The following is a 20,989-nucleotide window of genomic DNA, read 5'->3' as shown; positions in this document are numbered from 1 at the left end:
ACACTGCCCTCCCACCCGAGATGGCCACTGATAGCTGCCTGGCCTTATCAGTCAGGCGTGGGACCCCTGGGATAACACCAGCGGAGGAGACAGCCAGTGCCTGCCAGGCACCGGGCCGGTGGCACAGGGGGCCTGCCGGCCTGCCCACACGCCAGCCTGGCCACTGAGCCAGCGCCTTGAATTGAGCAAAGCAGCGTCAAGACACAAGTGGCGCCTGCTGGAAAGAGACAGAGCGTCTCCTCAATTTCCTAATAGGCCCAGCCGCATGCCAGGGGCGGACAGGCCAGCTCAGAATGCCTAGCCTGGCTTGCGAAACAGTCCTTTCCTCCTCTGGGTAAGCTTCCCTGGGGGCAACTAACCGCAGTCAAGCCACCCAATTCCCTGGAGCAGCTGGGCTGAGCCAGGGCCGCGAGGGCGCTGCCCTAGGCAGAAAGGCTGAGTTTTCTGCCGTCTCAGAGGGAAGCTCGGGGAGGCCACAGCTGTAGAGGCCACCCACCAGCTCAGAAGGAGGGTCTCCCCATGCCCAGAGCCCAGGGGCTGCCCCAGCCACGGGTCCCCTGCCTGCTCACTGAGTGGGCACAAGATCATCTGCAGGGCTGTGCCAACTTACAGTTCCCTGGGCCTGAGAAGAAGCTTCATAGAAGACTTTTAATGGGATGTTTATGTTAACCAGGTGCCCTCCTAAATGTAGGGGGCTGTTACCAACCTTGGCCTTTATTGAGCATGAGTCGGGGAGGGCATAAATAACGAGCAAGGGTCATTTAGAAAAGGCACACACTGGCCCACTCCTCTGCCACTGGGCATGGAAGTCTGAAGAAACCTTTGCTTAAATCATGTCTTTTTTGCATGATAATCTTGGCTGGCTGTATTTACATCAACACTTGCAGTAGCCTGGTTCCCAGAAAGAGGTGCCCATCTTCTAGGGTAGGGGTGGGACGGAGTGAAGCCATGTGGCGGGGGCTGGGTTGGAGGGCTATCCTCTGGGTGAGGGAGTGCAGCTGGTTCTGCTGTGGGTTTGGGCATAAGGCAGTGAGCAAGGACCAACTGGGTAGGACAGCTGGGCTGGGGACAATTAAGCTCTGTTCACGTTCAGAGAAGAATCAGGCTGTGCTAGGGGCATAATTAGCATTGTGCTCAGAGGAGCAGCCACCCATTGGAGGAGCAGACAGGCCTGGGGCTGCCTGGGGTGTCGGCAGGGATTTGGTAAGTACTCTTTGCCAAATCTAAGAGACTCAGAGATAAGAGAAGTTAATTGGCACTTGGAAGTTTGTTTGGCTTTAGAGCCTTACCCTTAGCAGAATATAAATTTTAATAATAGGGCAACTCTAAGTTGAGATGATCTTTCTGGATGAATGAGCATGAGAGTCAATATTTTGTTATCACCCTTGCATTCTCACTGTGTTCAACTGGCCAGGCTGCATGGGGTGAGGGCTTAGCCTGGCATTCAGGCGCTCACTGGCCCACTTCCGCCCTGGGCCCTACAGCCTTCCCACCTCGTCACCTTCACAGACCTCCAATCTACCCACACTTGTCTGTTCCTAGGTCTAAGGATGCATCCTGTCCCTATCTGCTGCTGGCTTTTGCTGAAGATTCTCTGTGCTAGGCATGCCTTTTCCCATTTTGGCTCCACTGACCAGATCCCTTGAGACCAACTGCAAGAGCCTCCTCCAGGAAGCCTTCCCTGATCTACTCTGACCTCTGTAGCCAGAAGACTCACCATTCCCAGCCTGGGGCAACTGTTGCTTCTACCTAGTTCTAGGTCTCGTCTAGCATCTACCTAGATTAGCTTTTCTTCACATTGCTCGCACAGGAACTTGAGTCCGCCTAGCCCTCTTGGAAGACCTGAAGATTGGATTTGAAAGAAGGCATGGCTTTCTGCTGGCTGGGGTGAGGCCACTTGGAAGGGCTTCTGTTTCCCGGGATGCAGCCCCCCAGTGACAAAAAGCCTTGGAGCACAGCAAGTCCTGCATCCAACTTCTGCAGGGAGCCTGAGGGGGCAGTAACAACTTTTCATTCATTCACTTGTTCAACAAGGAGGCACAGATCCTGGCCTCATAGATTTATGAGTCTGGGAGGGAAGACAGATGCTGCATAAGCAGATCAGCATTTGGAACAGAGGCTGTAAAGTGAGACTGGCTGGATTCTAACCCCGACTCAGCTGCCTCACTGGTCATGTTGTGCAGTACAGGCGACCTCTCTGTGTCTCAGTTTCCCTACCTGTGAAGTGGGATAGTAAGATTACCTCCCGACAAGGGTAGCTGCAAGGGTTAAAGAAGATGATGTGGAATATTTAGGATGGTATCTGACACGCAGTAAGCTCAGTCAGTGGTGGCTCTTGTTACTGAGTGAACTGCAAGTGGCATAGCGGAGGGTGCAGTGGGGTCAGTGATGGGAAGGAGAGGAGGCTCAGGGACAGCTTCCTGGGAAGAAAGCTTTGAAGGTACAGCCAGGAGAGTGGGGTGAGGAGAGGAAAGGAGGGAAGGACACCATGGACAGGGAGGAAGGTGAGCCTGGAGTGCTGAGAGAGAGAGGGCGGCAGGGTGAGGCTGAGCCCAGTTAGAAGGCTGGTGGAGTATTCAGGGGAAAGGAGACAGTGGTCTAACTGAGCTGTGGAGAGGGAGAAAAGTGGTGGCCAGACTCAAAAATCTGTAAGAGCTGCTGCTCACAGACCCTGGGGACTGGCAGCATGGTTGAGGTTGGTGTAAGTCAGGGATGGCCTTGGGTCTGTGGCCGGCACAGCCTGGAGGTCCTTTACTGGGAGGAGGTGCAGGCTTGGGGAGCAGAAGACGGGTTCCACTAGGACCCTTAGAGTTTGAGGGGCTGGTGGGCAGGCCGGAGGAGGTGTCAGGGAGATATGCCCAGGCCTGAGATCAGATCTGGAGTTTGTGCAGGTCACGTCTGGGGGCTGCTACTGTCCTTGAATCTGCCTGTGGCCAACACAGGCTTCGGGTCCTGCCCTGGGGCCCCATCCTGGCTCCCGGCCAGCCATCACTGCCTGTCCCCTGGCAAATCCCTCTACCTCTCCTTGCTTCTGGTTAAGGGGGCATCCACTCAGTGAAGTTTTGGAGAAGGCCGTAAAGGTGAACACAGCGCCTAAGGGAAGGCTTCTATACTAACCTCTGGCATTGGCCCCGAGGGAGACAGAGGTTTCGGGGTCACGCACATTCCTTGAGCTGCCCAAGTGTGTACAGCTACAGCCTCAAGCACAGACATGCTGTCTGTGTTGTCATTTCTACGTGGCTTGAAAGGGGACTCATTTCAGGGGGGACACAAAAATCCATCTTTATATTTCCTCAGATTTTCTCCAGCATCTGCCTGTGCAAGCGCCCAGGTGAGACATGGTCCAGGCGGGCCCAGCGCCGAGAGGCTTACGTGAGGCCTGGGCCACCCAGCATGCTCAACTCGGAGGGCGCTGGCTTGGGAAGGCGGGGCACTGGCCTTCCCACAGGCACTCCACCCGGGATGAAAGTTCAGTGCAGGCTCCAGCTCCTACGTGAGTCTCCCCCCAGCCCACGGGCTGTGGATGTGCTGCGTGTTGGGAGAGAAGCAGGAAGAACAAGCAGGTGCTTTGCTGCTGTTTCTGTATTTTCATTAATGAGTGGAAATTGGAGCAGTGAGGACTCTTCCTCCTTTAAGGACCCTGATGGGGAGCAAGTGTGGGGGAAAGTAGAGAACAAATCAGTTTTCTATTTTCCAGTGTAAAATAAAACCCTGGGGAAGACGGGCTTTGTTTTTAAAAGTCTCTCTTCCCCAGCGGGCCCCATCTCTGGCATTGGACAGCAAAACCAAGTCAGAGTTCCACAGACAGCCCTGCTCCCTTCCCACCAGGGTGGGTGTGGGTGTGGGGAATTCCCAGCCTCAAAGTCACCCAGCTGGACAGGCTGGTGGGGGACAGGGGCTCAGGATGCCTGGGAGCAGGGAGAGGGCTGCATCCAGTGGGTAGTTCCCAGCCCTGGGTTTGTATTGGATCCACTTAGGGGAGAAACAGACCCCAGCCCTCAGTCTTTCATTTTAGGGTTGGAGCCCCTATGCAGGGCTATGGGGCCTAGGAATCCGGAGGTATAATAAGGTTTAGTAAGTAAGGTATAGCAATCCTAGGTGTAGTAAGACCTCTGGGTGTTTCTGGTGCAGTCAGAGTGGGCACCACTGAGAAAAATGTCTCTTCAGGTGGATGGGAGTTGCAGAGGCTCCATATATGACAGAGACCCTCTTCTTAGCTCAAATCACCTTTGTTCAGTTTGGGCGGGGCTCACCCAGGCTCAAGTGCCCCTAGGCCCATGACCTCCACCCCTGCCTTCAGGTGCATCCCCTGCCCAGACCTCAGCCCTCCCCAGCTCTCAAGGTGCTCCTCCTCCTCTGAGTTCCTGCATTGCTGAGAATTTGGACCCCGGATGTGAAATGAGCAGCAGCCTCGGTGGCCTCTGAGTGGGGAAGTGTGCCAGGCCCCTGCTAAGTGCTTGGTGAGCCTTAAACAGCCTTGTCCTCGCCCCCACCCTCTAGGCAGGTGCCAATGTCCCCTTGCTCTAGGGAAGGGCTCTGGTGAGCATGGGGACGAGGATTTGGATCTGAGGCCATGAGGTTCTTGTTCCTCCCATTACCAATGTGTGTTTGGGAGGCCCCGGGAAGGGGGTCCCCAGCCCCTGGGCATTGTCCACCCATGGCTTGGGTGGGAGCCAGGAGGAGCAAGAAGAGATCCCCAATCCTTGGCAGCTGGCAATCTCTGGGCCTCACTCATTTGCCCCCAGGCCAGGCAGTGCAGGCTTCACTATCAAACCCTGGCTGCCTCAGCTCCCTGCCCTTCCCCTCTCCTTATGTGGTGGGAAGGGACAAACAGCCCAAACGTGGGTAGGACGCAGGACTAGTAGCTGACAATTTCCCAGGTGTCCCAGCAGCCCTGGCGGGTGGGGGGCTTGCTGGGAAGGGACAATAACCGACAGCTCCCACACCAGTCCCCTCTCTGGACCTGGTCCGACATGTCCCACTTGATCCTCACATAGCCCCATTGCTGCTTTACAGACCACGCCGGAGGGTGGAAATCAGATAATCTCCAGTGTGCCCAAGGCCACTTGTGGGGGTCAGGGAGCTGATTCCCAAATCCAGGAATCTGTCTGAAAAGTTTGGTGCTCCCTTCTGCACAGCGCTTATAGATGTGGGATCCTCAGCTTTCGCAGGAGCATGGATCCCTTTGAGGGTTCTGATAAAATCTGTACCTCTCCCAGAAAAATGCACCTCCACACAGGTTCACAGACGTCTGCATACAATTTCAGGGTTCTCAGACCCTGAAGGACACCAAGGACCCCAAGTACAAAGCCTTACACAGCACAACCTAAATTGTCAATGGCAATATCTCAGGAGGGCAGGACAGTGACTGCCTCTGTGAGGCCATCAGCACAGCTATGGCTGCACATGCTGTCTGGAGGATCAGGTGGCCTTTTTCTGTGGCTTTTGAGGCTGAGGCTGAGTACCCTTGTGGTGAATGTATAACGCCAGGACGGCCAATAAAGACAACGGAAAAGCTCCCTACCGTGTGCCTGACACTGGACAGATTTAATCTCCAGGTCTTCTGGGAACCCCGCAGGGGTAGGGGCTGTTTTCTCATTTTACTGATGGAGACTGAGGTTTAAGGAAGTGAATTTGTTCAAGTCCCAGCCAGTACTATGAACATGGGATTTGAAATCATGTAAGTCTGACATGCAGACCTCGGTTCTTTCCATTTTCCCTTCTCACGGAGGGGGCTTTTTGCTTTCTGAAGGCTGACAGGGAGTTTCTCTAACGTAGGTTGGAGTCGTCAGAAGGGAGCGAACTGACAGCACGAGGAAGGCTCAGCGCAAGCCAGCTCCATTCATGGGAAGTGACTCACTGCAGCCATGCCGCTCTCGGGCTCCAGGGGACACATACACATTTCCTGTGTCTCGGCCAGGGCCTTGGGCAGTGTGAGCTGGCAGAGCAGATCGCTGAAGGCGGCTAGAGATACAAAACCACACAGCTCTGCATCCTGAGACAAAGAAGCCTCTCCCTGGGCTCATATGACAGAGCTATGTTGCCTCTGGACCTCAGTTTTGCTGTCCGTAAAATGGGGTGAAGGTCAGACTAGATTGGGCATATTCAGCGTGGGATCCCCCTAAGGACAGCAAGAGCAGCACCTGGAAAACTGCAAATTCTCCTTTATGACAGTGGCTCTCAAACTTTAACATGCATCAGAATCATCTAGAGGGTAGTTTCGCGCTCAAGAACCACATAGTGAGATCAGGGATCCGTGAACTATAGTCCACAGGCCAAAGCTGCTTTTTATGGCCCATAAGCTAAGAATAGTTTTTCCATTTTTCAGTAGTTGGGGAAAAAAAATCAAAGAAGAATATTTTGTGACACATACAAATTATGTGAAATTCAAATCTCAGTGTCCATAAATAAGGTTTTGTTGGCACACAAGTCACATATGATTTGCATATCATCTGCGGCTGCTTTTTCCGCTTTGAAGGCAGAGTCGAGGCGCTGGCTCTCCTGGCTTCACACTGCTGCTCTTGCCCTGCACCTCCTAGGGATGTGGTTAAACTCGGCTTTGCCTCTTGGCCTGCAGAGCCTAAAATATTTACTATCTGGCCCTTCATACAAGACATTTGCTGACCCTGATCTACAGACGGAAGGGAAAGTAAGAGAAGGGGAGGGGAGGGAAAGGAAGGGGAGAAAAGGGGTGTGTGCAAGAGCTGGGGTCCCTTCTGGGGAAAGACGAGCTGTCAGGGGCTTTTGGAATCCGAGAGTCTTGCTCTGCGCTGGGCCAGCACTTGGAATCTTTTGCACAGTTGCTTTGAGGGTGAGCTGGAAGGCCCCTCTCACCAATAAAGACTTTCCTTCTTGTCTGTACGAAAACCTAACATTCCACTTCTAGAGCAGGGGCTTTTAACTGGGAAGCCCCCCCATCCAGAGGCCAGGCTTCAGGGGTGTTAGGTAAAATTTTATGCATGTAGGTGTTTTCTGGGGAGAGAGTTTTTGGTGGTGCCGATGATCTCTACCCCTCCCAAATCCCAAGCACCTTTTTTTTTTCCTTTGGGGCCCACATTTTTCTCTTCCTATCCCTCCTCTCAAAATGCAAAAGTCCCTGGAAGGGGGACACTGTGCGTGTACATCCTCCTACCTAGGAAAGGGGTGAGGTGATCTGATGTGACCAGGCAGGCCTTAGGAAAGTCCGAAGAGTCTGAGGAGGGGATGCACGGGGAGGAAATGGTGACGAAGGAAGAGGGCCTCTTTCCCAGAAGGCTGCAGGACCCCCAAGCCCACAGAATCTGCACTCATCTGCTTCTCCCCACCAGCAAGAGGCATCCAAGGCTCGCAGCCCTCGTGGCTACCCTCCCACCCTCACTGGTGGACGCCTCCACTCCCCAGACCCCACAGGCCTGCAGCGTTAGCCAAGCAAGTCTCAACTCTGGCCCTGGGATTCCAGGTATTTTCCCAGCTAGCCACACCTCATCTAATTGCTTTCCAGTCAGCTAATCCCTGGCCCACGCCCTCTGCTCCAGCCAGGCAAGCCACCTCTGTGTGGCCAGCAGGAGCTTTCTGAGGCTTCCCATGGCACGCATCCAAGCCTGGGGCAGCCTCTCGCCTCCCCTTGCCCAAACCACATCCTCTTTGTCCTTCCCCACACCTCCAACTCTCCTCTGACTAACATTTCCAAACCAAGCAGAGCTTGGTCCAGTCCAGACCAAAAGCAGCAGACGAATTCATTCGCTACCACCCCCGCCCGCCAGACGCATCACTTCCTGGCTATCAGGGAAGAACAATTAGCCAAAAAGTGGAGCTGTACCTACTGTTCAATTTCCCGAGCTAATTGTTTTAAGCAGGGTTTTGGCTTTAATTAAAGGATAATTAGTTACTGAACGTGTGTTTGCATTTCCACAAGTGTGTTTGCATTTCCTAAGTCTGGCTTTTAACCCTGGGAAACCAGATTCAGCAAATACTTTTATGTTTCAATACTTCTGAGTAAGGGAGACGGTCTTAATTATAGAAAGGGTAGTCCTGTGTAATCAAAGGGCAATGCAAGAAGGAGCTAATTGTGCCTTCCACGCGCTTGGCCATGATTTCTGTCGGGCTGCCATGAGTAGAGGGTGGCAGCTGCCTGGCCCTGCCTAGCACTCTGCCCCCATCTGTGGATTCTGTTCTTATCCCTCTCATGCAACTGGCCACCCCTGCCACGGCCCTTCTCTTCCCTTTCTATGTGCTTCTTCCTTCTTACCTTTGCCCACTCTTTGGCACTTGGGAGGTTGAGGCGGGTGGATTGCTTCAGCCCAGGAGTTTGAGACCGGCCTGGGCAACACAGCAAACCCCATCTCTACTAAAAATACAAAAAATTAGCCACGGGTAGTGGTGCACACCTTGAGTTCCAACTACTTGGGGGGCTGAGGTGGAAAGACCGCTTGAGCCTGGCAGGTTGAGGCTGCACTGAGCCCTGACTATGCCACGGTATTCCAGCCTAGATGACAAAGGGAGACCCTGTTTGAAAAAACAAACGAACAAACAGACCAAGTTTTGCAGGAGGTTTTAGTATTCATGGTGTCCCTTTGCTGCCTGGTGCTGTGAGAGGTGATGAAAAGTACTTTTGAGACTTTGGGAATCCAGATACTTTAGGGATCCAGAACAGCTCCAAAACCCTGAGGATTCCAGAAGCTGCCTCCAGACTGCCCTGTCCAGCATAATAGCCACAGGCCACATGTGGTCTTGGGCACTTCAAATGTGCCTGAGTCCAAATTGAGAGCTGCTTTCAGTGTAAACTACAGACTTCGTTCCAAAGGAGAAGAATGTAAAAAATATCTCATTGGTACTTTTTAATATTGATCACATGTTAAAATAATTATTTGGATATATTAGACAGCATAAAATTAATTTTACCTGTTCCCTTTGCAGTTTGTAAAAATGTGGCTACTAGATAATTTGAAATTACACATGTGGCTCATGTTAGATTGCTACTGGACATGCTGCTCCATAGGTGAATTCTGCTGTAATTGTCAAGGGCTAAAGGGTTTCCGTCATTCTCAAGGTCTGTGACTGTGAGAGTCCCTTCCCATCCAGTCCATCCTCCTACCCTTCGTCCTCCCTGCACATCCTCCTAACTTCCTCTGTTCCTCACCAGAGAGGCAGCAAGGAGGACCTTACTGAGTGTTGTCACATACACAGCAGGTGCCACGCCCCTGCAACAACCCTTTCCCCGCAATGGGCTCTTGGTCCAGGGAGCTTTGCTAGAAGCTCACCCTGGCTTCTCCCAAAGATGGTGGTTTGTGGGATTCTGACTTTGGACAGACTAATTCAATCTCATAGGAAGCTAGGTGGAGGGTTGTTGAGAAAAGGCCACTTAACCAAAGGCAGGGCCAGAGGAGAGGCAGCTTCGCAGGCTGACAGCACTGTTTGCACTGGTTCACTCACAGTGTGGGCACAAATGGCCCCTTTGGGCTTGCTTGGTGGTGGGGGTGTGTTTCTCTTCACTTTCCTGTTTTGAGCTCATCTCCAGGGACCACTACCAGCCAGTCCCACTCTGCTCACTCATATTGTCCCTTCGAGGGTCCTGGATTTAATTTCCTCTGAGAAATCGTTCCAGATGAATTCTAGAAGGGCTGGCTATTGTCTCAGGCTTTGCTCAGCCTAGGCATTCTACTTCCTTAATTCAGTCAGTCAGTATCTATTGAGCACCTGCTGTATACCAGGCACTGTTCTAGACATAGGGATACAGCTGTGAATAGACACGTGCCCTGCCTTGATAGTTTCCATGCTAGTTGGGAGACAGAAAACAAGCAATTAACAAAGAAAACTCCAGGATAAAGTCAAGCATCAGTAACGCAATGAAGAGAAGGCAGGCAGGCTGGGGTGTGGCCAGGGAGGGTCTCTAAGAAACTGACATCTGCGCAGAGCCCTGGACGGGTGCCTAGAAGGGCATTCTCCCACGGAGTGTGCCAAGGCCCTGAGCCTTATTCTGAGTTCCTTCACATTTTTCCTCAGTAAGAAGCACAGTTTATACAACACAAAATATGCTGTGAGCCCATCCTTTTATTTCATGTCTTTGTTTTTCATGGGTGGTGTGCCCCTCAGACACTGAGCTACAGGGAAGGGAGGAAGCCAATGCATAATGAACAAATCTGGCTGGACATGGTGGCTCATGTCTGTAATTCCAGCACCTTGGGAGGCCAAGGTGGGCGGATCACCTGAGGTCAGGAGTTCGAGACCAGCCTGGCCAACATGATGAAACCCCATCTCTACTAAAAATACAAAAATTAGCTGGGCTTAGTGGTACATGCCTGTGATCCCAGCTACTTGGGTGGTTGAGGCAGGTGAATCCTTGACGCTGGGAGGCAGATAGCAGTGAACCAAGATCGTCACTGCACTCCAGCCTGGGCAATAGAGCGAGACTCTGTCTCAAAACAAAAACAAACAAACAAACAAACATAACACATGTACCTGAGGGCCAGAGAGGGTAGGCTGCAGGAGACTGTCTGCCTCTGAAACACACCTTCTTGCCCCAGCATTCAGAGAGCTGTGTGTGCTTTATTCACCATTGGCTGTCAGTGCCAGACACTGTTTGCTCCTCCCCTCCCCAGGAGACAGCAGGTCTGTGAGGGCAGGGACCCCAGTGTGCTCATGCCCAGGGCCTAGCAGCGGGTCCAGCACTCGGCATCCCAACTGCTAGATGGGGTCCACCTGTGCTGGAGCACAGAGGCTGGGCAGGGTGGGGGCACACTCTGGGAGGCATGGAGGCTGGGCAGGGTGGGGGCACACTCTGGGAGGTATGGAGGCTGGGCAGGGTGGGGGCACACTCTGGGAGGCATGGAGGCTGGGCAGCGTAGGGCCGCTCTCTGGGAGGTATGAAGGTTGGGGGCACCAAGGCATCCACAGGGTTGCCTCCATCCTCCGTGCAGCTGGGAAACAGGCAGGCTTGTTTTTTGACTTCTGAGTTATCTGGAGTAACTGATGGCCACTTTTTACCCCTACAGTGCCTGGTTTATGATCTCTGAAATGGGTAAGTCTCTCTCCCTCCACCTCAGCGAATCCTCCTACCTGACTTGTACTCAGAAAGTCCCTCAGCCTAGCTCCGCTTGCGTTTGCTGCCATCCACCTGCTGGGATACTGCCAAGGGAGGGTGAGTGTGTGTGAGCAGGACATCCTACTGTGTGATTTTAACCCCAAAGGATTAAAAAATCTGGATGGATGCTTGTGCCTGTGTACATATATATCTTGTACCCACAACTCCGGCAAGGTGTGATTCTATCCTCCACAGTCCCATCCATTCAACAGCTTAGAAAAAAAAATCTGCACACCCCTCCCTCCTCCAGGCTCAGCAGCTGCCGGTCCCCTCCCACCTTCAGCTCAGCTCTGCAGATAGCAGGGGCCTCTTGAAGTTCAGACATTAATTACCGAGTCAGAAGATTTTTCAAAATTACAAGGCATGGCCCCAGGAGATAAGAGGAAAAAGAAGGAGCAGGCGGGGGGGTAGGGGGGGGGAGGAGGTGGGAGGGCAAGCCGCCCAGAGCTGTGAAGGCGGGGCTGGAAGCTGGGAGCCTGGGAGGCGCCCTGCTCTGGGGAGAGTCCCCCTACTGCCCTCACTGCCCCGACTCGCCAGGCCAGTGCCTTCTGCAGGGAGCACAGAGACCAGGGATTTACAGCTTTTGCTGAGCCCATGCCCAAGGGGACGTCCCCGGGGAGAGAAAGGACTGGGGCCTGGGAGGCAGCACTTTTCTTGTTGGTCCTGAGCAGAAAAGTTTTGGCACCACCACCTCTTACCTCCCTACCTCTCCCTTAAAGTAGAATTCTGGCTGGAAAATGGCTTTGTGGATTTAAATTGTTTTCAAGCAAGGGGAGATAGGCGAAATCATTCTCTCTCCCTAATTAGGAGGATGGATGGAGGTGAGGACTCCCAGTGAGAGAACTGAAAGGAAGGTTTCACTGGGGATCAGCAGGGCAGCTCAATCTAACTGAAAAAATGCCAAATAGTTGATGTTTATTATGAAAAACAGCTCCCTGTTCTATACCCTTCATAAGGCTAGTGAGCACATGCATTCTGAATCTCTATATTTTACAGAAAATACCCAAAGCCCGCACCCACACCACCTTCCAAAACAGGATTCAGGAGATGTCCTCCTGAGCCATGTTGAGATTGGTTTAGAAATCTGAGTTTTAAGACAGTTTAAAAATGGTTCTGGCTTGGAGACTGGTTTCCCTTTGGAAACCAGTGTCTGGTGGAAGCTGGTATTTTTATAACTCTAGGCTCTCTATCAGATCCTGTGTTACCATGGTTGCTAAGGGGAACACTGGCTTCAAATTTCACATTTCAGTTTGCAGAGTCTGGCTAAGGAAGCAGAACACTCAAAGGGTGGGGGCTGGGGAGAGGGTCGGGAGTGGAGGTGGGGTGGGTGGGAGACTCCAGTTCTATCTTGAGGAGGTCAAGGATCCGGGCAGCTTCAGATGGGGCCGCTTCCGTGTGTTTATGTGCGTATGTTTGGGGTGTGGGGGTCTGGGCAGGTCGGCGTCACCCTTCTGAGTTCACTTCACAGGGTGTGCTGAGCAGAAAAGGGGCACGAAAGCTCTGGAGGGGACAGAACTGGGAGGGAGTTACAGGAATGGCCGCTTAAGCTAGGGTATTCATAGCAGCAGCTGCTGGCCCTGCAGGGACTCTGATGCTAAGCTGGTGCCCAGGGGCTGGGTACCTGCCCTAGGAAGGCTACATTCTCAGAGGAACATTCCAGGCGGGGTCTGTGCCTAAGATTAGGGTTGGAATAAACTGTTATGGAGAAAGGTTCTCCTGATTTTTCAGGCTTCACTCTAGCCCTTCACTTCCTGCTAAGTCTTTTTGTTTGACTGTTAGAACAAATTTAAAGGGAACCAGGAGGTGGGAGTTGCTCTCTGCCGCGATGCCCTTTGAGGCGGCCCTCCGGCCTCCTCACCTCCTCCTCCGTCTGGCCTTGCACATTCTCTCCTGCCTGCGCTTTGCTGGAGCACTGCACAGCACCGCACTCCGCTGGGCACTGAGTTAGCCGTGAGCTCCTCTGGCTAGGGACTGCTCCAGACTGAGCTGACTTTATTATCTTAGCACATTTCAAGCAAGAAATGTGTCCAGGAGACTTTTCAGTTGAATAAGGAAGGAGCGTTTTTCTCATTGTTTGTTGAATGAATAAAGAAATGCTCCTTTGTTCTTTCCTTGGCATTGCTTGGTGGCTTAAAACCTTTCAGAGGTTCTTGGAGTCATCCTGCATTCAGTAGAACACCTCTGGTGAGAGCGTGGCTCACTCATCTGGCCCTTTCCTTACCACCCAGATGGGCCATGCTTATTCTGGCCCCCATGCCTTGGCTCAAAGGCTCCTTCCTGGAGGCTTTTCCCATTTCTCCCATGCCTATCCACAATCTATGTTCCCTTAAGCCCGAGCTCCCCTGCCCTTTGTCCCCGGTGCCCCCCGATTCCATTTCCCTACATTTATCCAGCTCACAGTCCATTATAAGTGTTCATGGCTGCTTAATTTCAGGAGGATTGCAAGTCCTTTGCTGAAAGATCACAACCTATATCCCTCCTTCTGGTATTACCAGGAAAAACATCGCAGTTCAATAAGTAGCACTGTGTCAAACGAAATCACTGTTGTTGAATGAGCACAGACTCCAGAGCAACATGACAGATGAGAGCTAGCCTGCCCCCAGGCAGCAATGAAAGACTGAAGTGATTTAAAAGCAACCAAGAAAGGGTCACGAGGTATTAACACAGCCACCTGGCCAAGAGCGTATCTGGAGACAGACGCTGACAGCCCTGTGTGGACAGGAGTTCTATAGGATGTTGTAAGAGGAAAGAATCCAGGCAGGGTGGGGAGGAGGTGGGAAGTGCGCCCGGCCCTGAAGGTGGGCAAAAGCCAGGCAAGAAGAGGAGGAAGATTGTCCTCACAGTGGGCGGGACACAAGGCCACCTATGGAAATGCAAGTGGAGCAGTTTGGCTGGAGAGAGGGGTTTGTTTGTTTATGGAGGCCTTGGATGCCCAGCTGGGAGAATGGATCTCACTTTCTGGGGCTGACTGTGTTGCGATTCTTCTCTTGAGCAAAGCCTGGAACATGGTTTGCATTCGACAGCAACACACAAACTGACAGTTCCCTGCGAGGCTGTCATATGCCACTGGCTTTACAGAAACACCTTGCTTATATTAAGCCTTAGAATAAAGCCACAGGGTGAGTATTATTCTCGTTATTTCTATGCTGCAGATAAAAAAATCAAGGTTTTGAAAGACAGAATTAGGTTAAAATCCCATGGCTAGGAAGTGGCACAGCTGGGATTCAAATTCAGGTCTCTCTGGCTCCTAAGGCTGTTCCCCTATCCCAAGGGCTTTCAGCTGGTGGGTGGCTGCTCGCTGAATGCACCTAGGATGCCGAGACTGTTATTTAACCTTGGCTGCACATTAGAATCATTTGGAAAGCTTACATATCCCTGCCCAGCAAACCCCATTTTCAGGAAGTTTAATTGGCTGAAGAAAGGGTCTGAGAATTTGTAATGGAAAAGCTTCTCGAGGTGCCAGGTTGAAGATAATTCCCCAGGGATCCAGCCAGCAAATCTCGGCTCCCTGTCAGATTTTATTGTTACCCCCAGGGCACAGACTTTCTTGGTTACTTCTGGCCAAAGTGGGTCCTGCCCTGGCCCCTGCCGGGCAGCTGAATGCCCTGCCCTTGGGAAGGGAGGAATGGTCCCCCTGGAAAGGTGACTCTGTAGCATGTGTTGCTTGACTCTCTGAGCTCTGTGAAACAGCAGAGGCTCTCCACCCACACCCACCTCATCACAGCCTTTTCTGAGGTCAGATTTCCCCCAGAGCCAAAACATTGTGAGCAATTGAATGCACACTCACGCAAAAAGTTAAAAAAGTGGCTCTCTCATTGTTGCGCTGAGCGATTTCATTTCCTGAGAAGGCTGACTGGCTGGCCTCTGTCTTCTGCCCGGCCTGGGCCTGCCCGCCTCCTCCAGGAGCCTAGCCAGTTGTGTCCCTTGGGGATGCCTCTCAGAGACACCCCTCAGAGGCACTTGCCCTTTCCCTGCCCTTCCTTTGGAAAGGTCAGGGAGGGGCAGATGGGATTTCTGGGGCTTGGAGGGGAGGAGAGCCAGGGGTCCAACCAGAGGGAGAGATTGGTGGGGGTCAGGAGGTGGGTACAGAGAGATGGGAGATTTCTGGCAGAAAGCACCCTGCCTTCTTCCTTTACTCCACCCCTGACCTCTGGCTATAGCTGTTGGACTCCAAAGAAGACAGGAAGATTGGAATTCTGGGTAGGAATGAGCTGGGGGGATTGGATGGAGGGAAGAAAGCTGGGATGTTTACGGGAGAGAGGATGAGAGGAAGTGGAGGGAAACAGGCGCATGGAACTTTGTTGAAAAACTCTCCTGCTTGTTTGGGTGCAGTGTCTCACACCTGTAATCTCAGCACTTTGGGAGGCCGGCCAGGTGCATCACCTGAGGTCAGGAGTTTGAGACCAGCCTGATCAATATGGTGAAACCCCATCTCTACTAAAAATACAAAAATAAGCTGGGTGTGGTGGTGTGTGCCTGTAATCCTAGCAACTTGGGAAGCTGAGGCAGGAGAATCACTTGAACTCAGGAGGAGGTTGCAGTGAGCTGAGATTGTGCCACTGTACTCCAGCTTGGGAGACAAGAGTGAAACTCCATCTCAAAAAAATAAAATAAAATTCCCCTGCCAGAGGAATTTTTGACAAAGTTCTTAAAGTAAGGGTCTCAGAGAGAGACATTCAGTGTTACCCTAGCAGAGCCTTGAAACAACACCATGGGGTCACAGAGGCATGGAGTGGTAGAGGGGGCGGAGAGCATTGTAGGGTCAGGGAATGAATGCTCTAGATAAGCCAGACCCACAGTCTGTCAGGTCGGCTCAGAAATACCAGCTGAGGTGGGGAGATGACACCCTTCACTCAGGCCATAAACAATAATTGCACCCCTCCTGTGTCTGCAGCCCTCATAGTCACAGTTAGGCTGAGGACCTGGGCAGGAGAAAGGGGACCTTAGAATACTATTATAAAATGCATACGGGACGTTTTCCTGTTTGTTTCTGTCTTTTTTCATGTCTTAAAATAATATGTTATAGTTTTCAGTGTACAAGTTTTTTTTACTTCTTTGGTTAAGTCTATTCCTAAGTATTTCTTTTTGATGCTATTGTAAGATTGTTTTCCTAACTTTCTTTTCAGATAGTGTACAGAAACAGAAAGGATTTTTGTATGTTGACTTTGTTTTCTGCAAATTTACTGTATTCATTTATTAGTTATAACAGTTTTTTTTTTTGTGTGTGTGTGGCGTCTTTAGGATTTTCTATATACAAGATCATGTCATCTACAAACAGTTTTATGTCATCCTTTCAGATTTGGATGCTTTTTATTTCCTTTTCTTGTCTAATTACTCTGGCTAGGATTTCCAGTACTATGTTGAATAGAAGTGGTAAGAGTGGGCATCCTTGTTTTGCTCCTGATCTTGGATTGGAAGATTTAATATTGTGAAAATGTTCACACCATTCAAAGCAATCTGCAGATTCAATGCAATTTCTATCAAAATCCCAGGGGCATTTTAAAAACAGAAATATAGAAAACAATTCTGAGATTCACTTGGAAACATAAAAGAGCTCAAACAGCCAAAGCAATCTTGAGCAAAGAAAAACAAAACTGGAGGCAATCACACTTCCTAATTTCAAAATATATCCCAAAAGCTACAGCTATCAAAACAGTACGGTACTGGTATGAAAACAGACATAGAGAGTCGAGAAATAAATCCACACATTTACAGTCAACTGATCTTCAACAAAGGTGTTAAGAATCCACAATGGGGAAAAGACAGTCTCTTCAATAAATGGTGTTGGGAAGACTGGCTATCCACACAAAGAAGAAATTATACGCTCATTTCATACCATATAGAAAAAGCAACTCAAAATGGATTGAAGACTTAAATATAAGACCTGAAACTGTAAAACTACTAGAAGAAAACAAAGAAAAAGCATCTTCATATTGGTCTGGGCACCTTTTTTTTTTTTTTTTTAGATATGACTCCAAAAGCACAGGCAATGAAAGCAAAAATAGACAAGTAGGATTGCATCAAACTAATAAACTTCTGCATAGCACAGGAAATAATCAGCAGAGTGAGAGATAAGGTACGGAATAGGTGAAAATATTTGAATACCACACATCTGATAAAGAATTAATGTCCAAAATGTATAAGGATCTTGTAAAACTCAACGGCAAAAAACCTAATAACTCAATTTAAAAATAGGCTAAAGATTGGAATAGACCGTTCTTCAAAGAAGACCTAGAAAATGGCCAGCAGGTATATGAAAAGATGCTCAATGTCATTCATCATCAAGGAAATGCAAATTAATTAAAGCCACAATGAGGCTGTAATTTGCATTCTAACCTCATACCTGTTAGAATGGCTGTTAGCAAGAAAACAAAAAACAAGCTGGTAAAGATGTAGAGAAATTAGAACCCTGTACACGGTCGGTAGAAATGCAAAATGGTGCCTCTGCTGTGGAAAACAGTATGGAGGTTCATCAAAAACTTAAAAACAGAGCTGCCATATGATCTAGCAACTTCGCTTCTGAGTATTTATCCAAAAGAGTTGAAATCAGGATTTTGAAGAGACATTAGTATTCTCTGGTTCATTGCAGCTCTAGTCACAATAAGCCGAGATATGGAAACAACACAAATGTCCACCAACAGGTAAATGGATAAAACAACGTGTGTGTGTGTTGGGAGTGGGGGGTGGGGAGATGAAGAGTGGTTGGTTAATGCGTACAAACATACAGTTAGAAGGAATCGGTTCTAATGTTTGATAGAAAAGTAGGGTGACTACAGTTAACAACAGTATATTTTTTATTTCAAAATAGCTAGAAGAGAGGACTTGAAATGTTCCTGAGACATAGAAATGGTCAACACTCGAGGTGATGGATACCCTAAACTCCCTGACCTGATCATTATACATTCTTACGCATGCAACGAAATATCACATGCGTCCCATAAATATGTGAAACTATTACATACCAAGAAAAAACATTTTAAAGTGGTATATACCTACGATGGAATACTATCCAGCCTTTACAAAGAAGGAAACTGCAATATACAGCAACAAGGATGAACTCTGATGACATTACTAAATGAAATAAGCCAGTCACAGAACAGATACTGCATCACTCCATTTACATGAGGTATCTAAAATAGTCAAATTTAAAGAAGCCACAAATAGTGGTTGCCAGAGGCTAGCAGGAGGTGCAGATGGGGATTCGCCAATCAATGGGTGAGAGGTTCAGTTATGCAAGGTGCGTATGTTGTAGAGATCTGCTGTACAACATTATGGCTATGCATACAATACTGTGTTGTACCCTTAGAAACCTATGAAGAGGGAAGATCTCATGTTCAGTATCCTTACCACAGTCAAATTAAAAAATATTTAAAAAATAAAAAAGAGCTTGCTAAGCAAATACGAGTTGTAAATAGCAGGGCAAGGAGACTCATGCAGCTACAGATGACCAATAATCTTCTTTAATCACTTTGAAAACTACCTTGGCAGAAACAGTTTGCCCTTAAACCATAATAGCACATGTTGAAAATTCTTCTTCTTCATCCCTGGAAGAAGGATCTCGGATTGGCATGTTAGTTACGGTAAAAATGGCATCAATTCCACCAAGATCTACTGGACTCCTGTAATATAGGTGCTGAGTTATGGACCAAGAAGACAAACAGAGTAGCCCCTGCTCTGCCTACAAGGCCATGAAATGGGTGGTCAGATCTGGATTCCAGTGTCGATTCTACCACTTGGTGGCTGTGTGGCCCTCAGCAAGTTGCCTTTCCTCTCTGCTCTCCTTGAAAAATGGAGATGATCACCTTTAGAATGCTGTCTGAGTTAAAAGAGAAAGGAACACATGAGGCACTTGGTTTAGATGGTGGCGTCCAGACAGTGAGGTGTGCTGTCACCGTCACTGAACACTAATACAAGGCAATGTGAAGAGGCTGGGGTAAGGATGGAGCAGTAAGGACGGAGGAGGAAGCTGCCAGTGTGCTGAGTGGGGACCAGGGTGAGGCGGGCTCCACAGAAAAGGTGATTTTAAGTTGGGCCTAGGAAGAAGTGTCAGGGACAGGAAGATGGAGAGGCAGACACGACTCCAAGGTTTCAAGCTTGAGTAACTTGCTAAGCACATGCTTGATCTAAAGGAGCGTGGGGACTGAGTGAGCTTGGACCTCAGAATGAAGGGCGCCTCTGTGAGCACGAGGTCCTCCAGATGGGGTGGAAAGTGAGGACTTTGCATCTGTCCCTTAGGTTTGTTCTCAGCGACACCCTTCACTCAGAGATGGGCTGTGGGTTTATGTATGGCTCAGGAGCAGCAAGGGAAGCGTGGCAGCGGAGCCCTGGGGTGCAGGTGCACGGGGTGGAGTGAGTGACGTGACTGAGGCAAGGCAATCGGGTGGGTTCTGGGGCTGCTGCCTGGCTGCAGGGAGGCAGGCAGGGTGGGTGGGGGCCCGCGTCAGAGCTGCATGGAGCAGGGGGGCTTTGGGGTGCGGCTCCGGCCACATCCTGTTGGAGGGGTCTGAGGTATGACCTGGACAGGCATAGTGGGCAGCTGGAAATATGGGCCTGGGGGTGGTTCTGGGAGTTGGGGGGATCTCTGGGCAAAGTGGGTGCTATGGATTTGGGGTAAGACATCTGCATGACCCCAGGGGGAAAGCCTAAGCTTTTCCAGCATGGAGGATGCTGCAGCAGTGCCTTTGGCTCTGGAAACTTCTATGAGCTGGCTCAACCTGCTTTAGGGATATAGGTCAGTGTGTGATGGGTATGAGTGTGTGCGTGCTAAGGCCAGGGAGGCAGCAAATGACCTGCAGAATTCAGGGGTCCTCAGGGAGCTGGGAAAGGCAACAGACTATTCACAGGGATTGATAAGATCCCTAGTGCTGCCTTTAAGTCCCCCGTCTTTTCTTAAGGCCCTGTTTTAGGGAAGCCACAATTTCTCCTGAAAAGAGCCCTACCTGAAGTATAGGAGCGCCAGGCTAGCTGTGGCATGAACCAGCTGTGTGTCCCTGGGCAGAGCACTCAGCCCACGTGTCCCTTTAAGATTAGGCATGTGCTCAGTCCCTAGGCCCTATCAGCCTAGGTGACACCTAATCTGCCAGCTGCTGTACCCTGGGCACTTCCTCCCATCCTCTGACCTCATTGTCCTTACTGCACTTAGCTCTCTCTCCATGCCTCGTCACCCTCTCTGCACCTTCTGGAGAAAGCAGCTCCCTTAAAAGATGAGGAAGCCGAAGCTCAAAGCGGGTAAATGCTCCCCGATAGGGTGCAGCTGACGAGCAACAGAACCAGAATCTGAAAACTGCCACAGCCTGGCCCTAGGCATGACGTGCTAGCTTGCTACATGGGGCTCTGCCCTCTTCTTTTACAAATTGGAGAAGGCCAAGATTTATTTACTCTTCAAGTTTACCATGAGCATGGATGGGTCTGTGTTTGTCAAACTGACCCGAAAAGTTGAATGCATCCCACGAGTGTGCATGAGGCATGGCTCTTTGTTCTTGCCAGCACACATCTGCTGGCACCTTCCGGATCTCACACTGGAATGTTTGCACTACCTCAGGCGGTGTTAAAAGTGTCCCAGCAGCCAGGGCCAGCGCTCGGCTACAGCCCTGCCTCCCGCTTGGAGGAGCAGGTGACGACAACACCAGGAGGTATCCAGATCACGCAGAGTGAGCGTGTTGGGGCAATTCAGGTCACCGCCCTAGAACAGCTCTGCTCCCTGTCTCGAGGTGGGTCGTCCAGGGCACAGGGCAATGCAGGCAAGGATGGGAGGACCCAAGAGGCCATGCAGGCCTGCTCCTAGCCTCCGCGAGACTGCCTTCAAGTCGTTCCAAAGGGTGCAAAGAGCAGAGCTGCCACCCCTCGCGGAGCTGCATTCTTAGCTCAAGACCCCTTTGAGAGTGAAATAAAGTCAGAAGAGTCCATTGTCTGAATCTGTGGAACAAATCT

The 20,989-nt window shown here is 50.5% G+C and overlaps 1 protein-coding gene and 1 long non-coding RNA gene across 35 annotated transcripts in view; one reads left to right on the top strand and one right to left on the bottom strand.

The window, feature by feature from the left end:
* CTIF (cap binding complex dependent translation initiation factor) overlaps window positions 1-20,989 on the bottom strand; it is a 322,513-nt gene that overhangs the window by 22,937 nt on the left and 278,587 nt on the right. The window lies entirely within an intron of this gene.
* LOC118146889 (uncharacterized) lies at window positions 1,137-7,872 on the top strand. Of its 2 annotated transcripts, XR_008476063.2 has the most exons (4): window positions 1,137-1,203; window positions 1,543-1,887; window positions 3,298-3,563; window positions 5,779-7,872. It is a non-coding gene; the product is annotated as an uncharacterized LOC118146889 (long non-coding RNA). The 2 variants fall into 2 exon arrangements; XR_013525890.1 differs by having other exon boundaries at window positions 3,298-7,872.

Source organism: Callithrix jacchus, chromosome 13 (assembly GCF_049354715.1).
Source record: "Callithrix jacchus isolate 240 chromosome 13, calJac240_pri, whole genome shotgun sequence".
NCBI classification, from domain to species: Eukaryota; Metazoa; Chordata; class Mammalia; order Primates; family Cebidae; genus Callithrix; species Callithrix jacchus.
The sequence above is the reverse complement of the archived record's forward strand: the minus strand, read 5'-3'. Positions and strand labels throughout refer to the sequence as shown.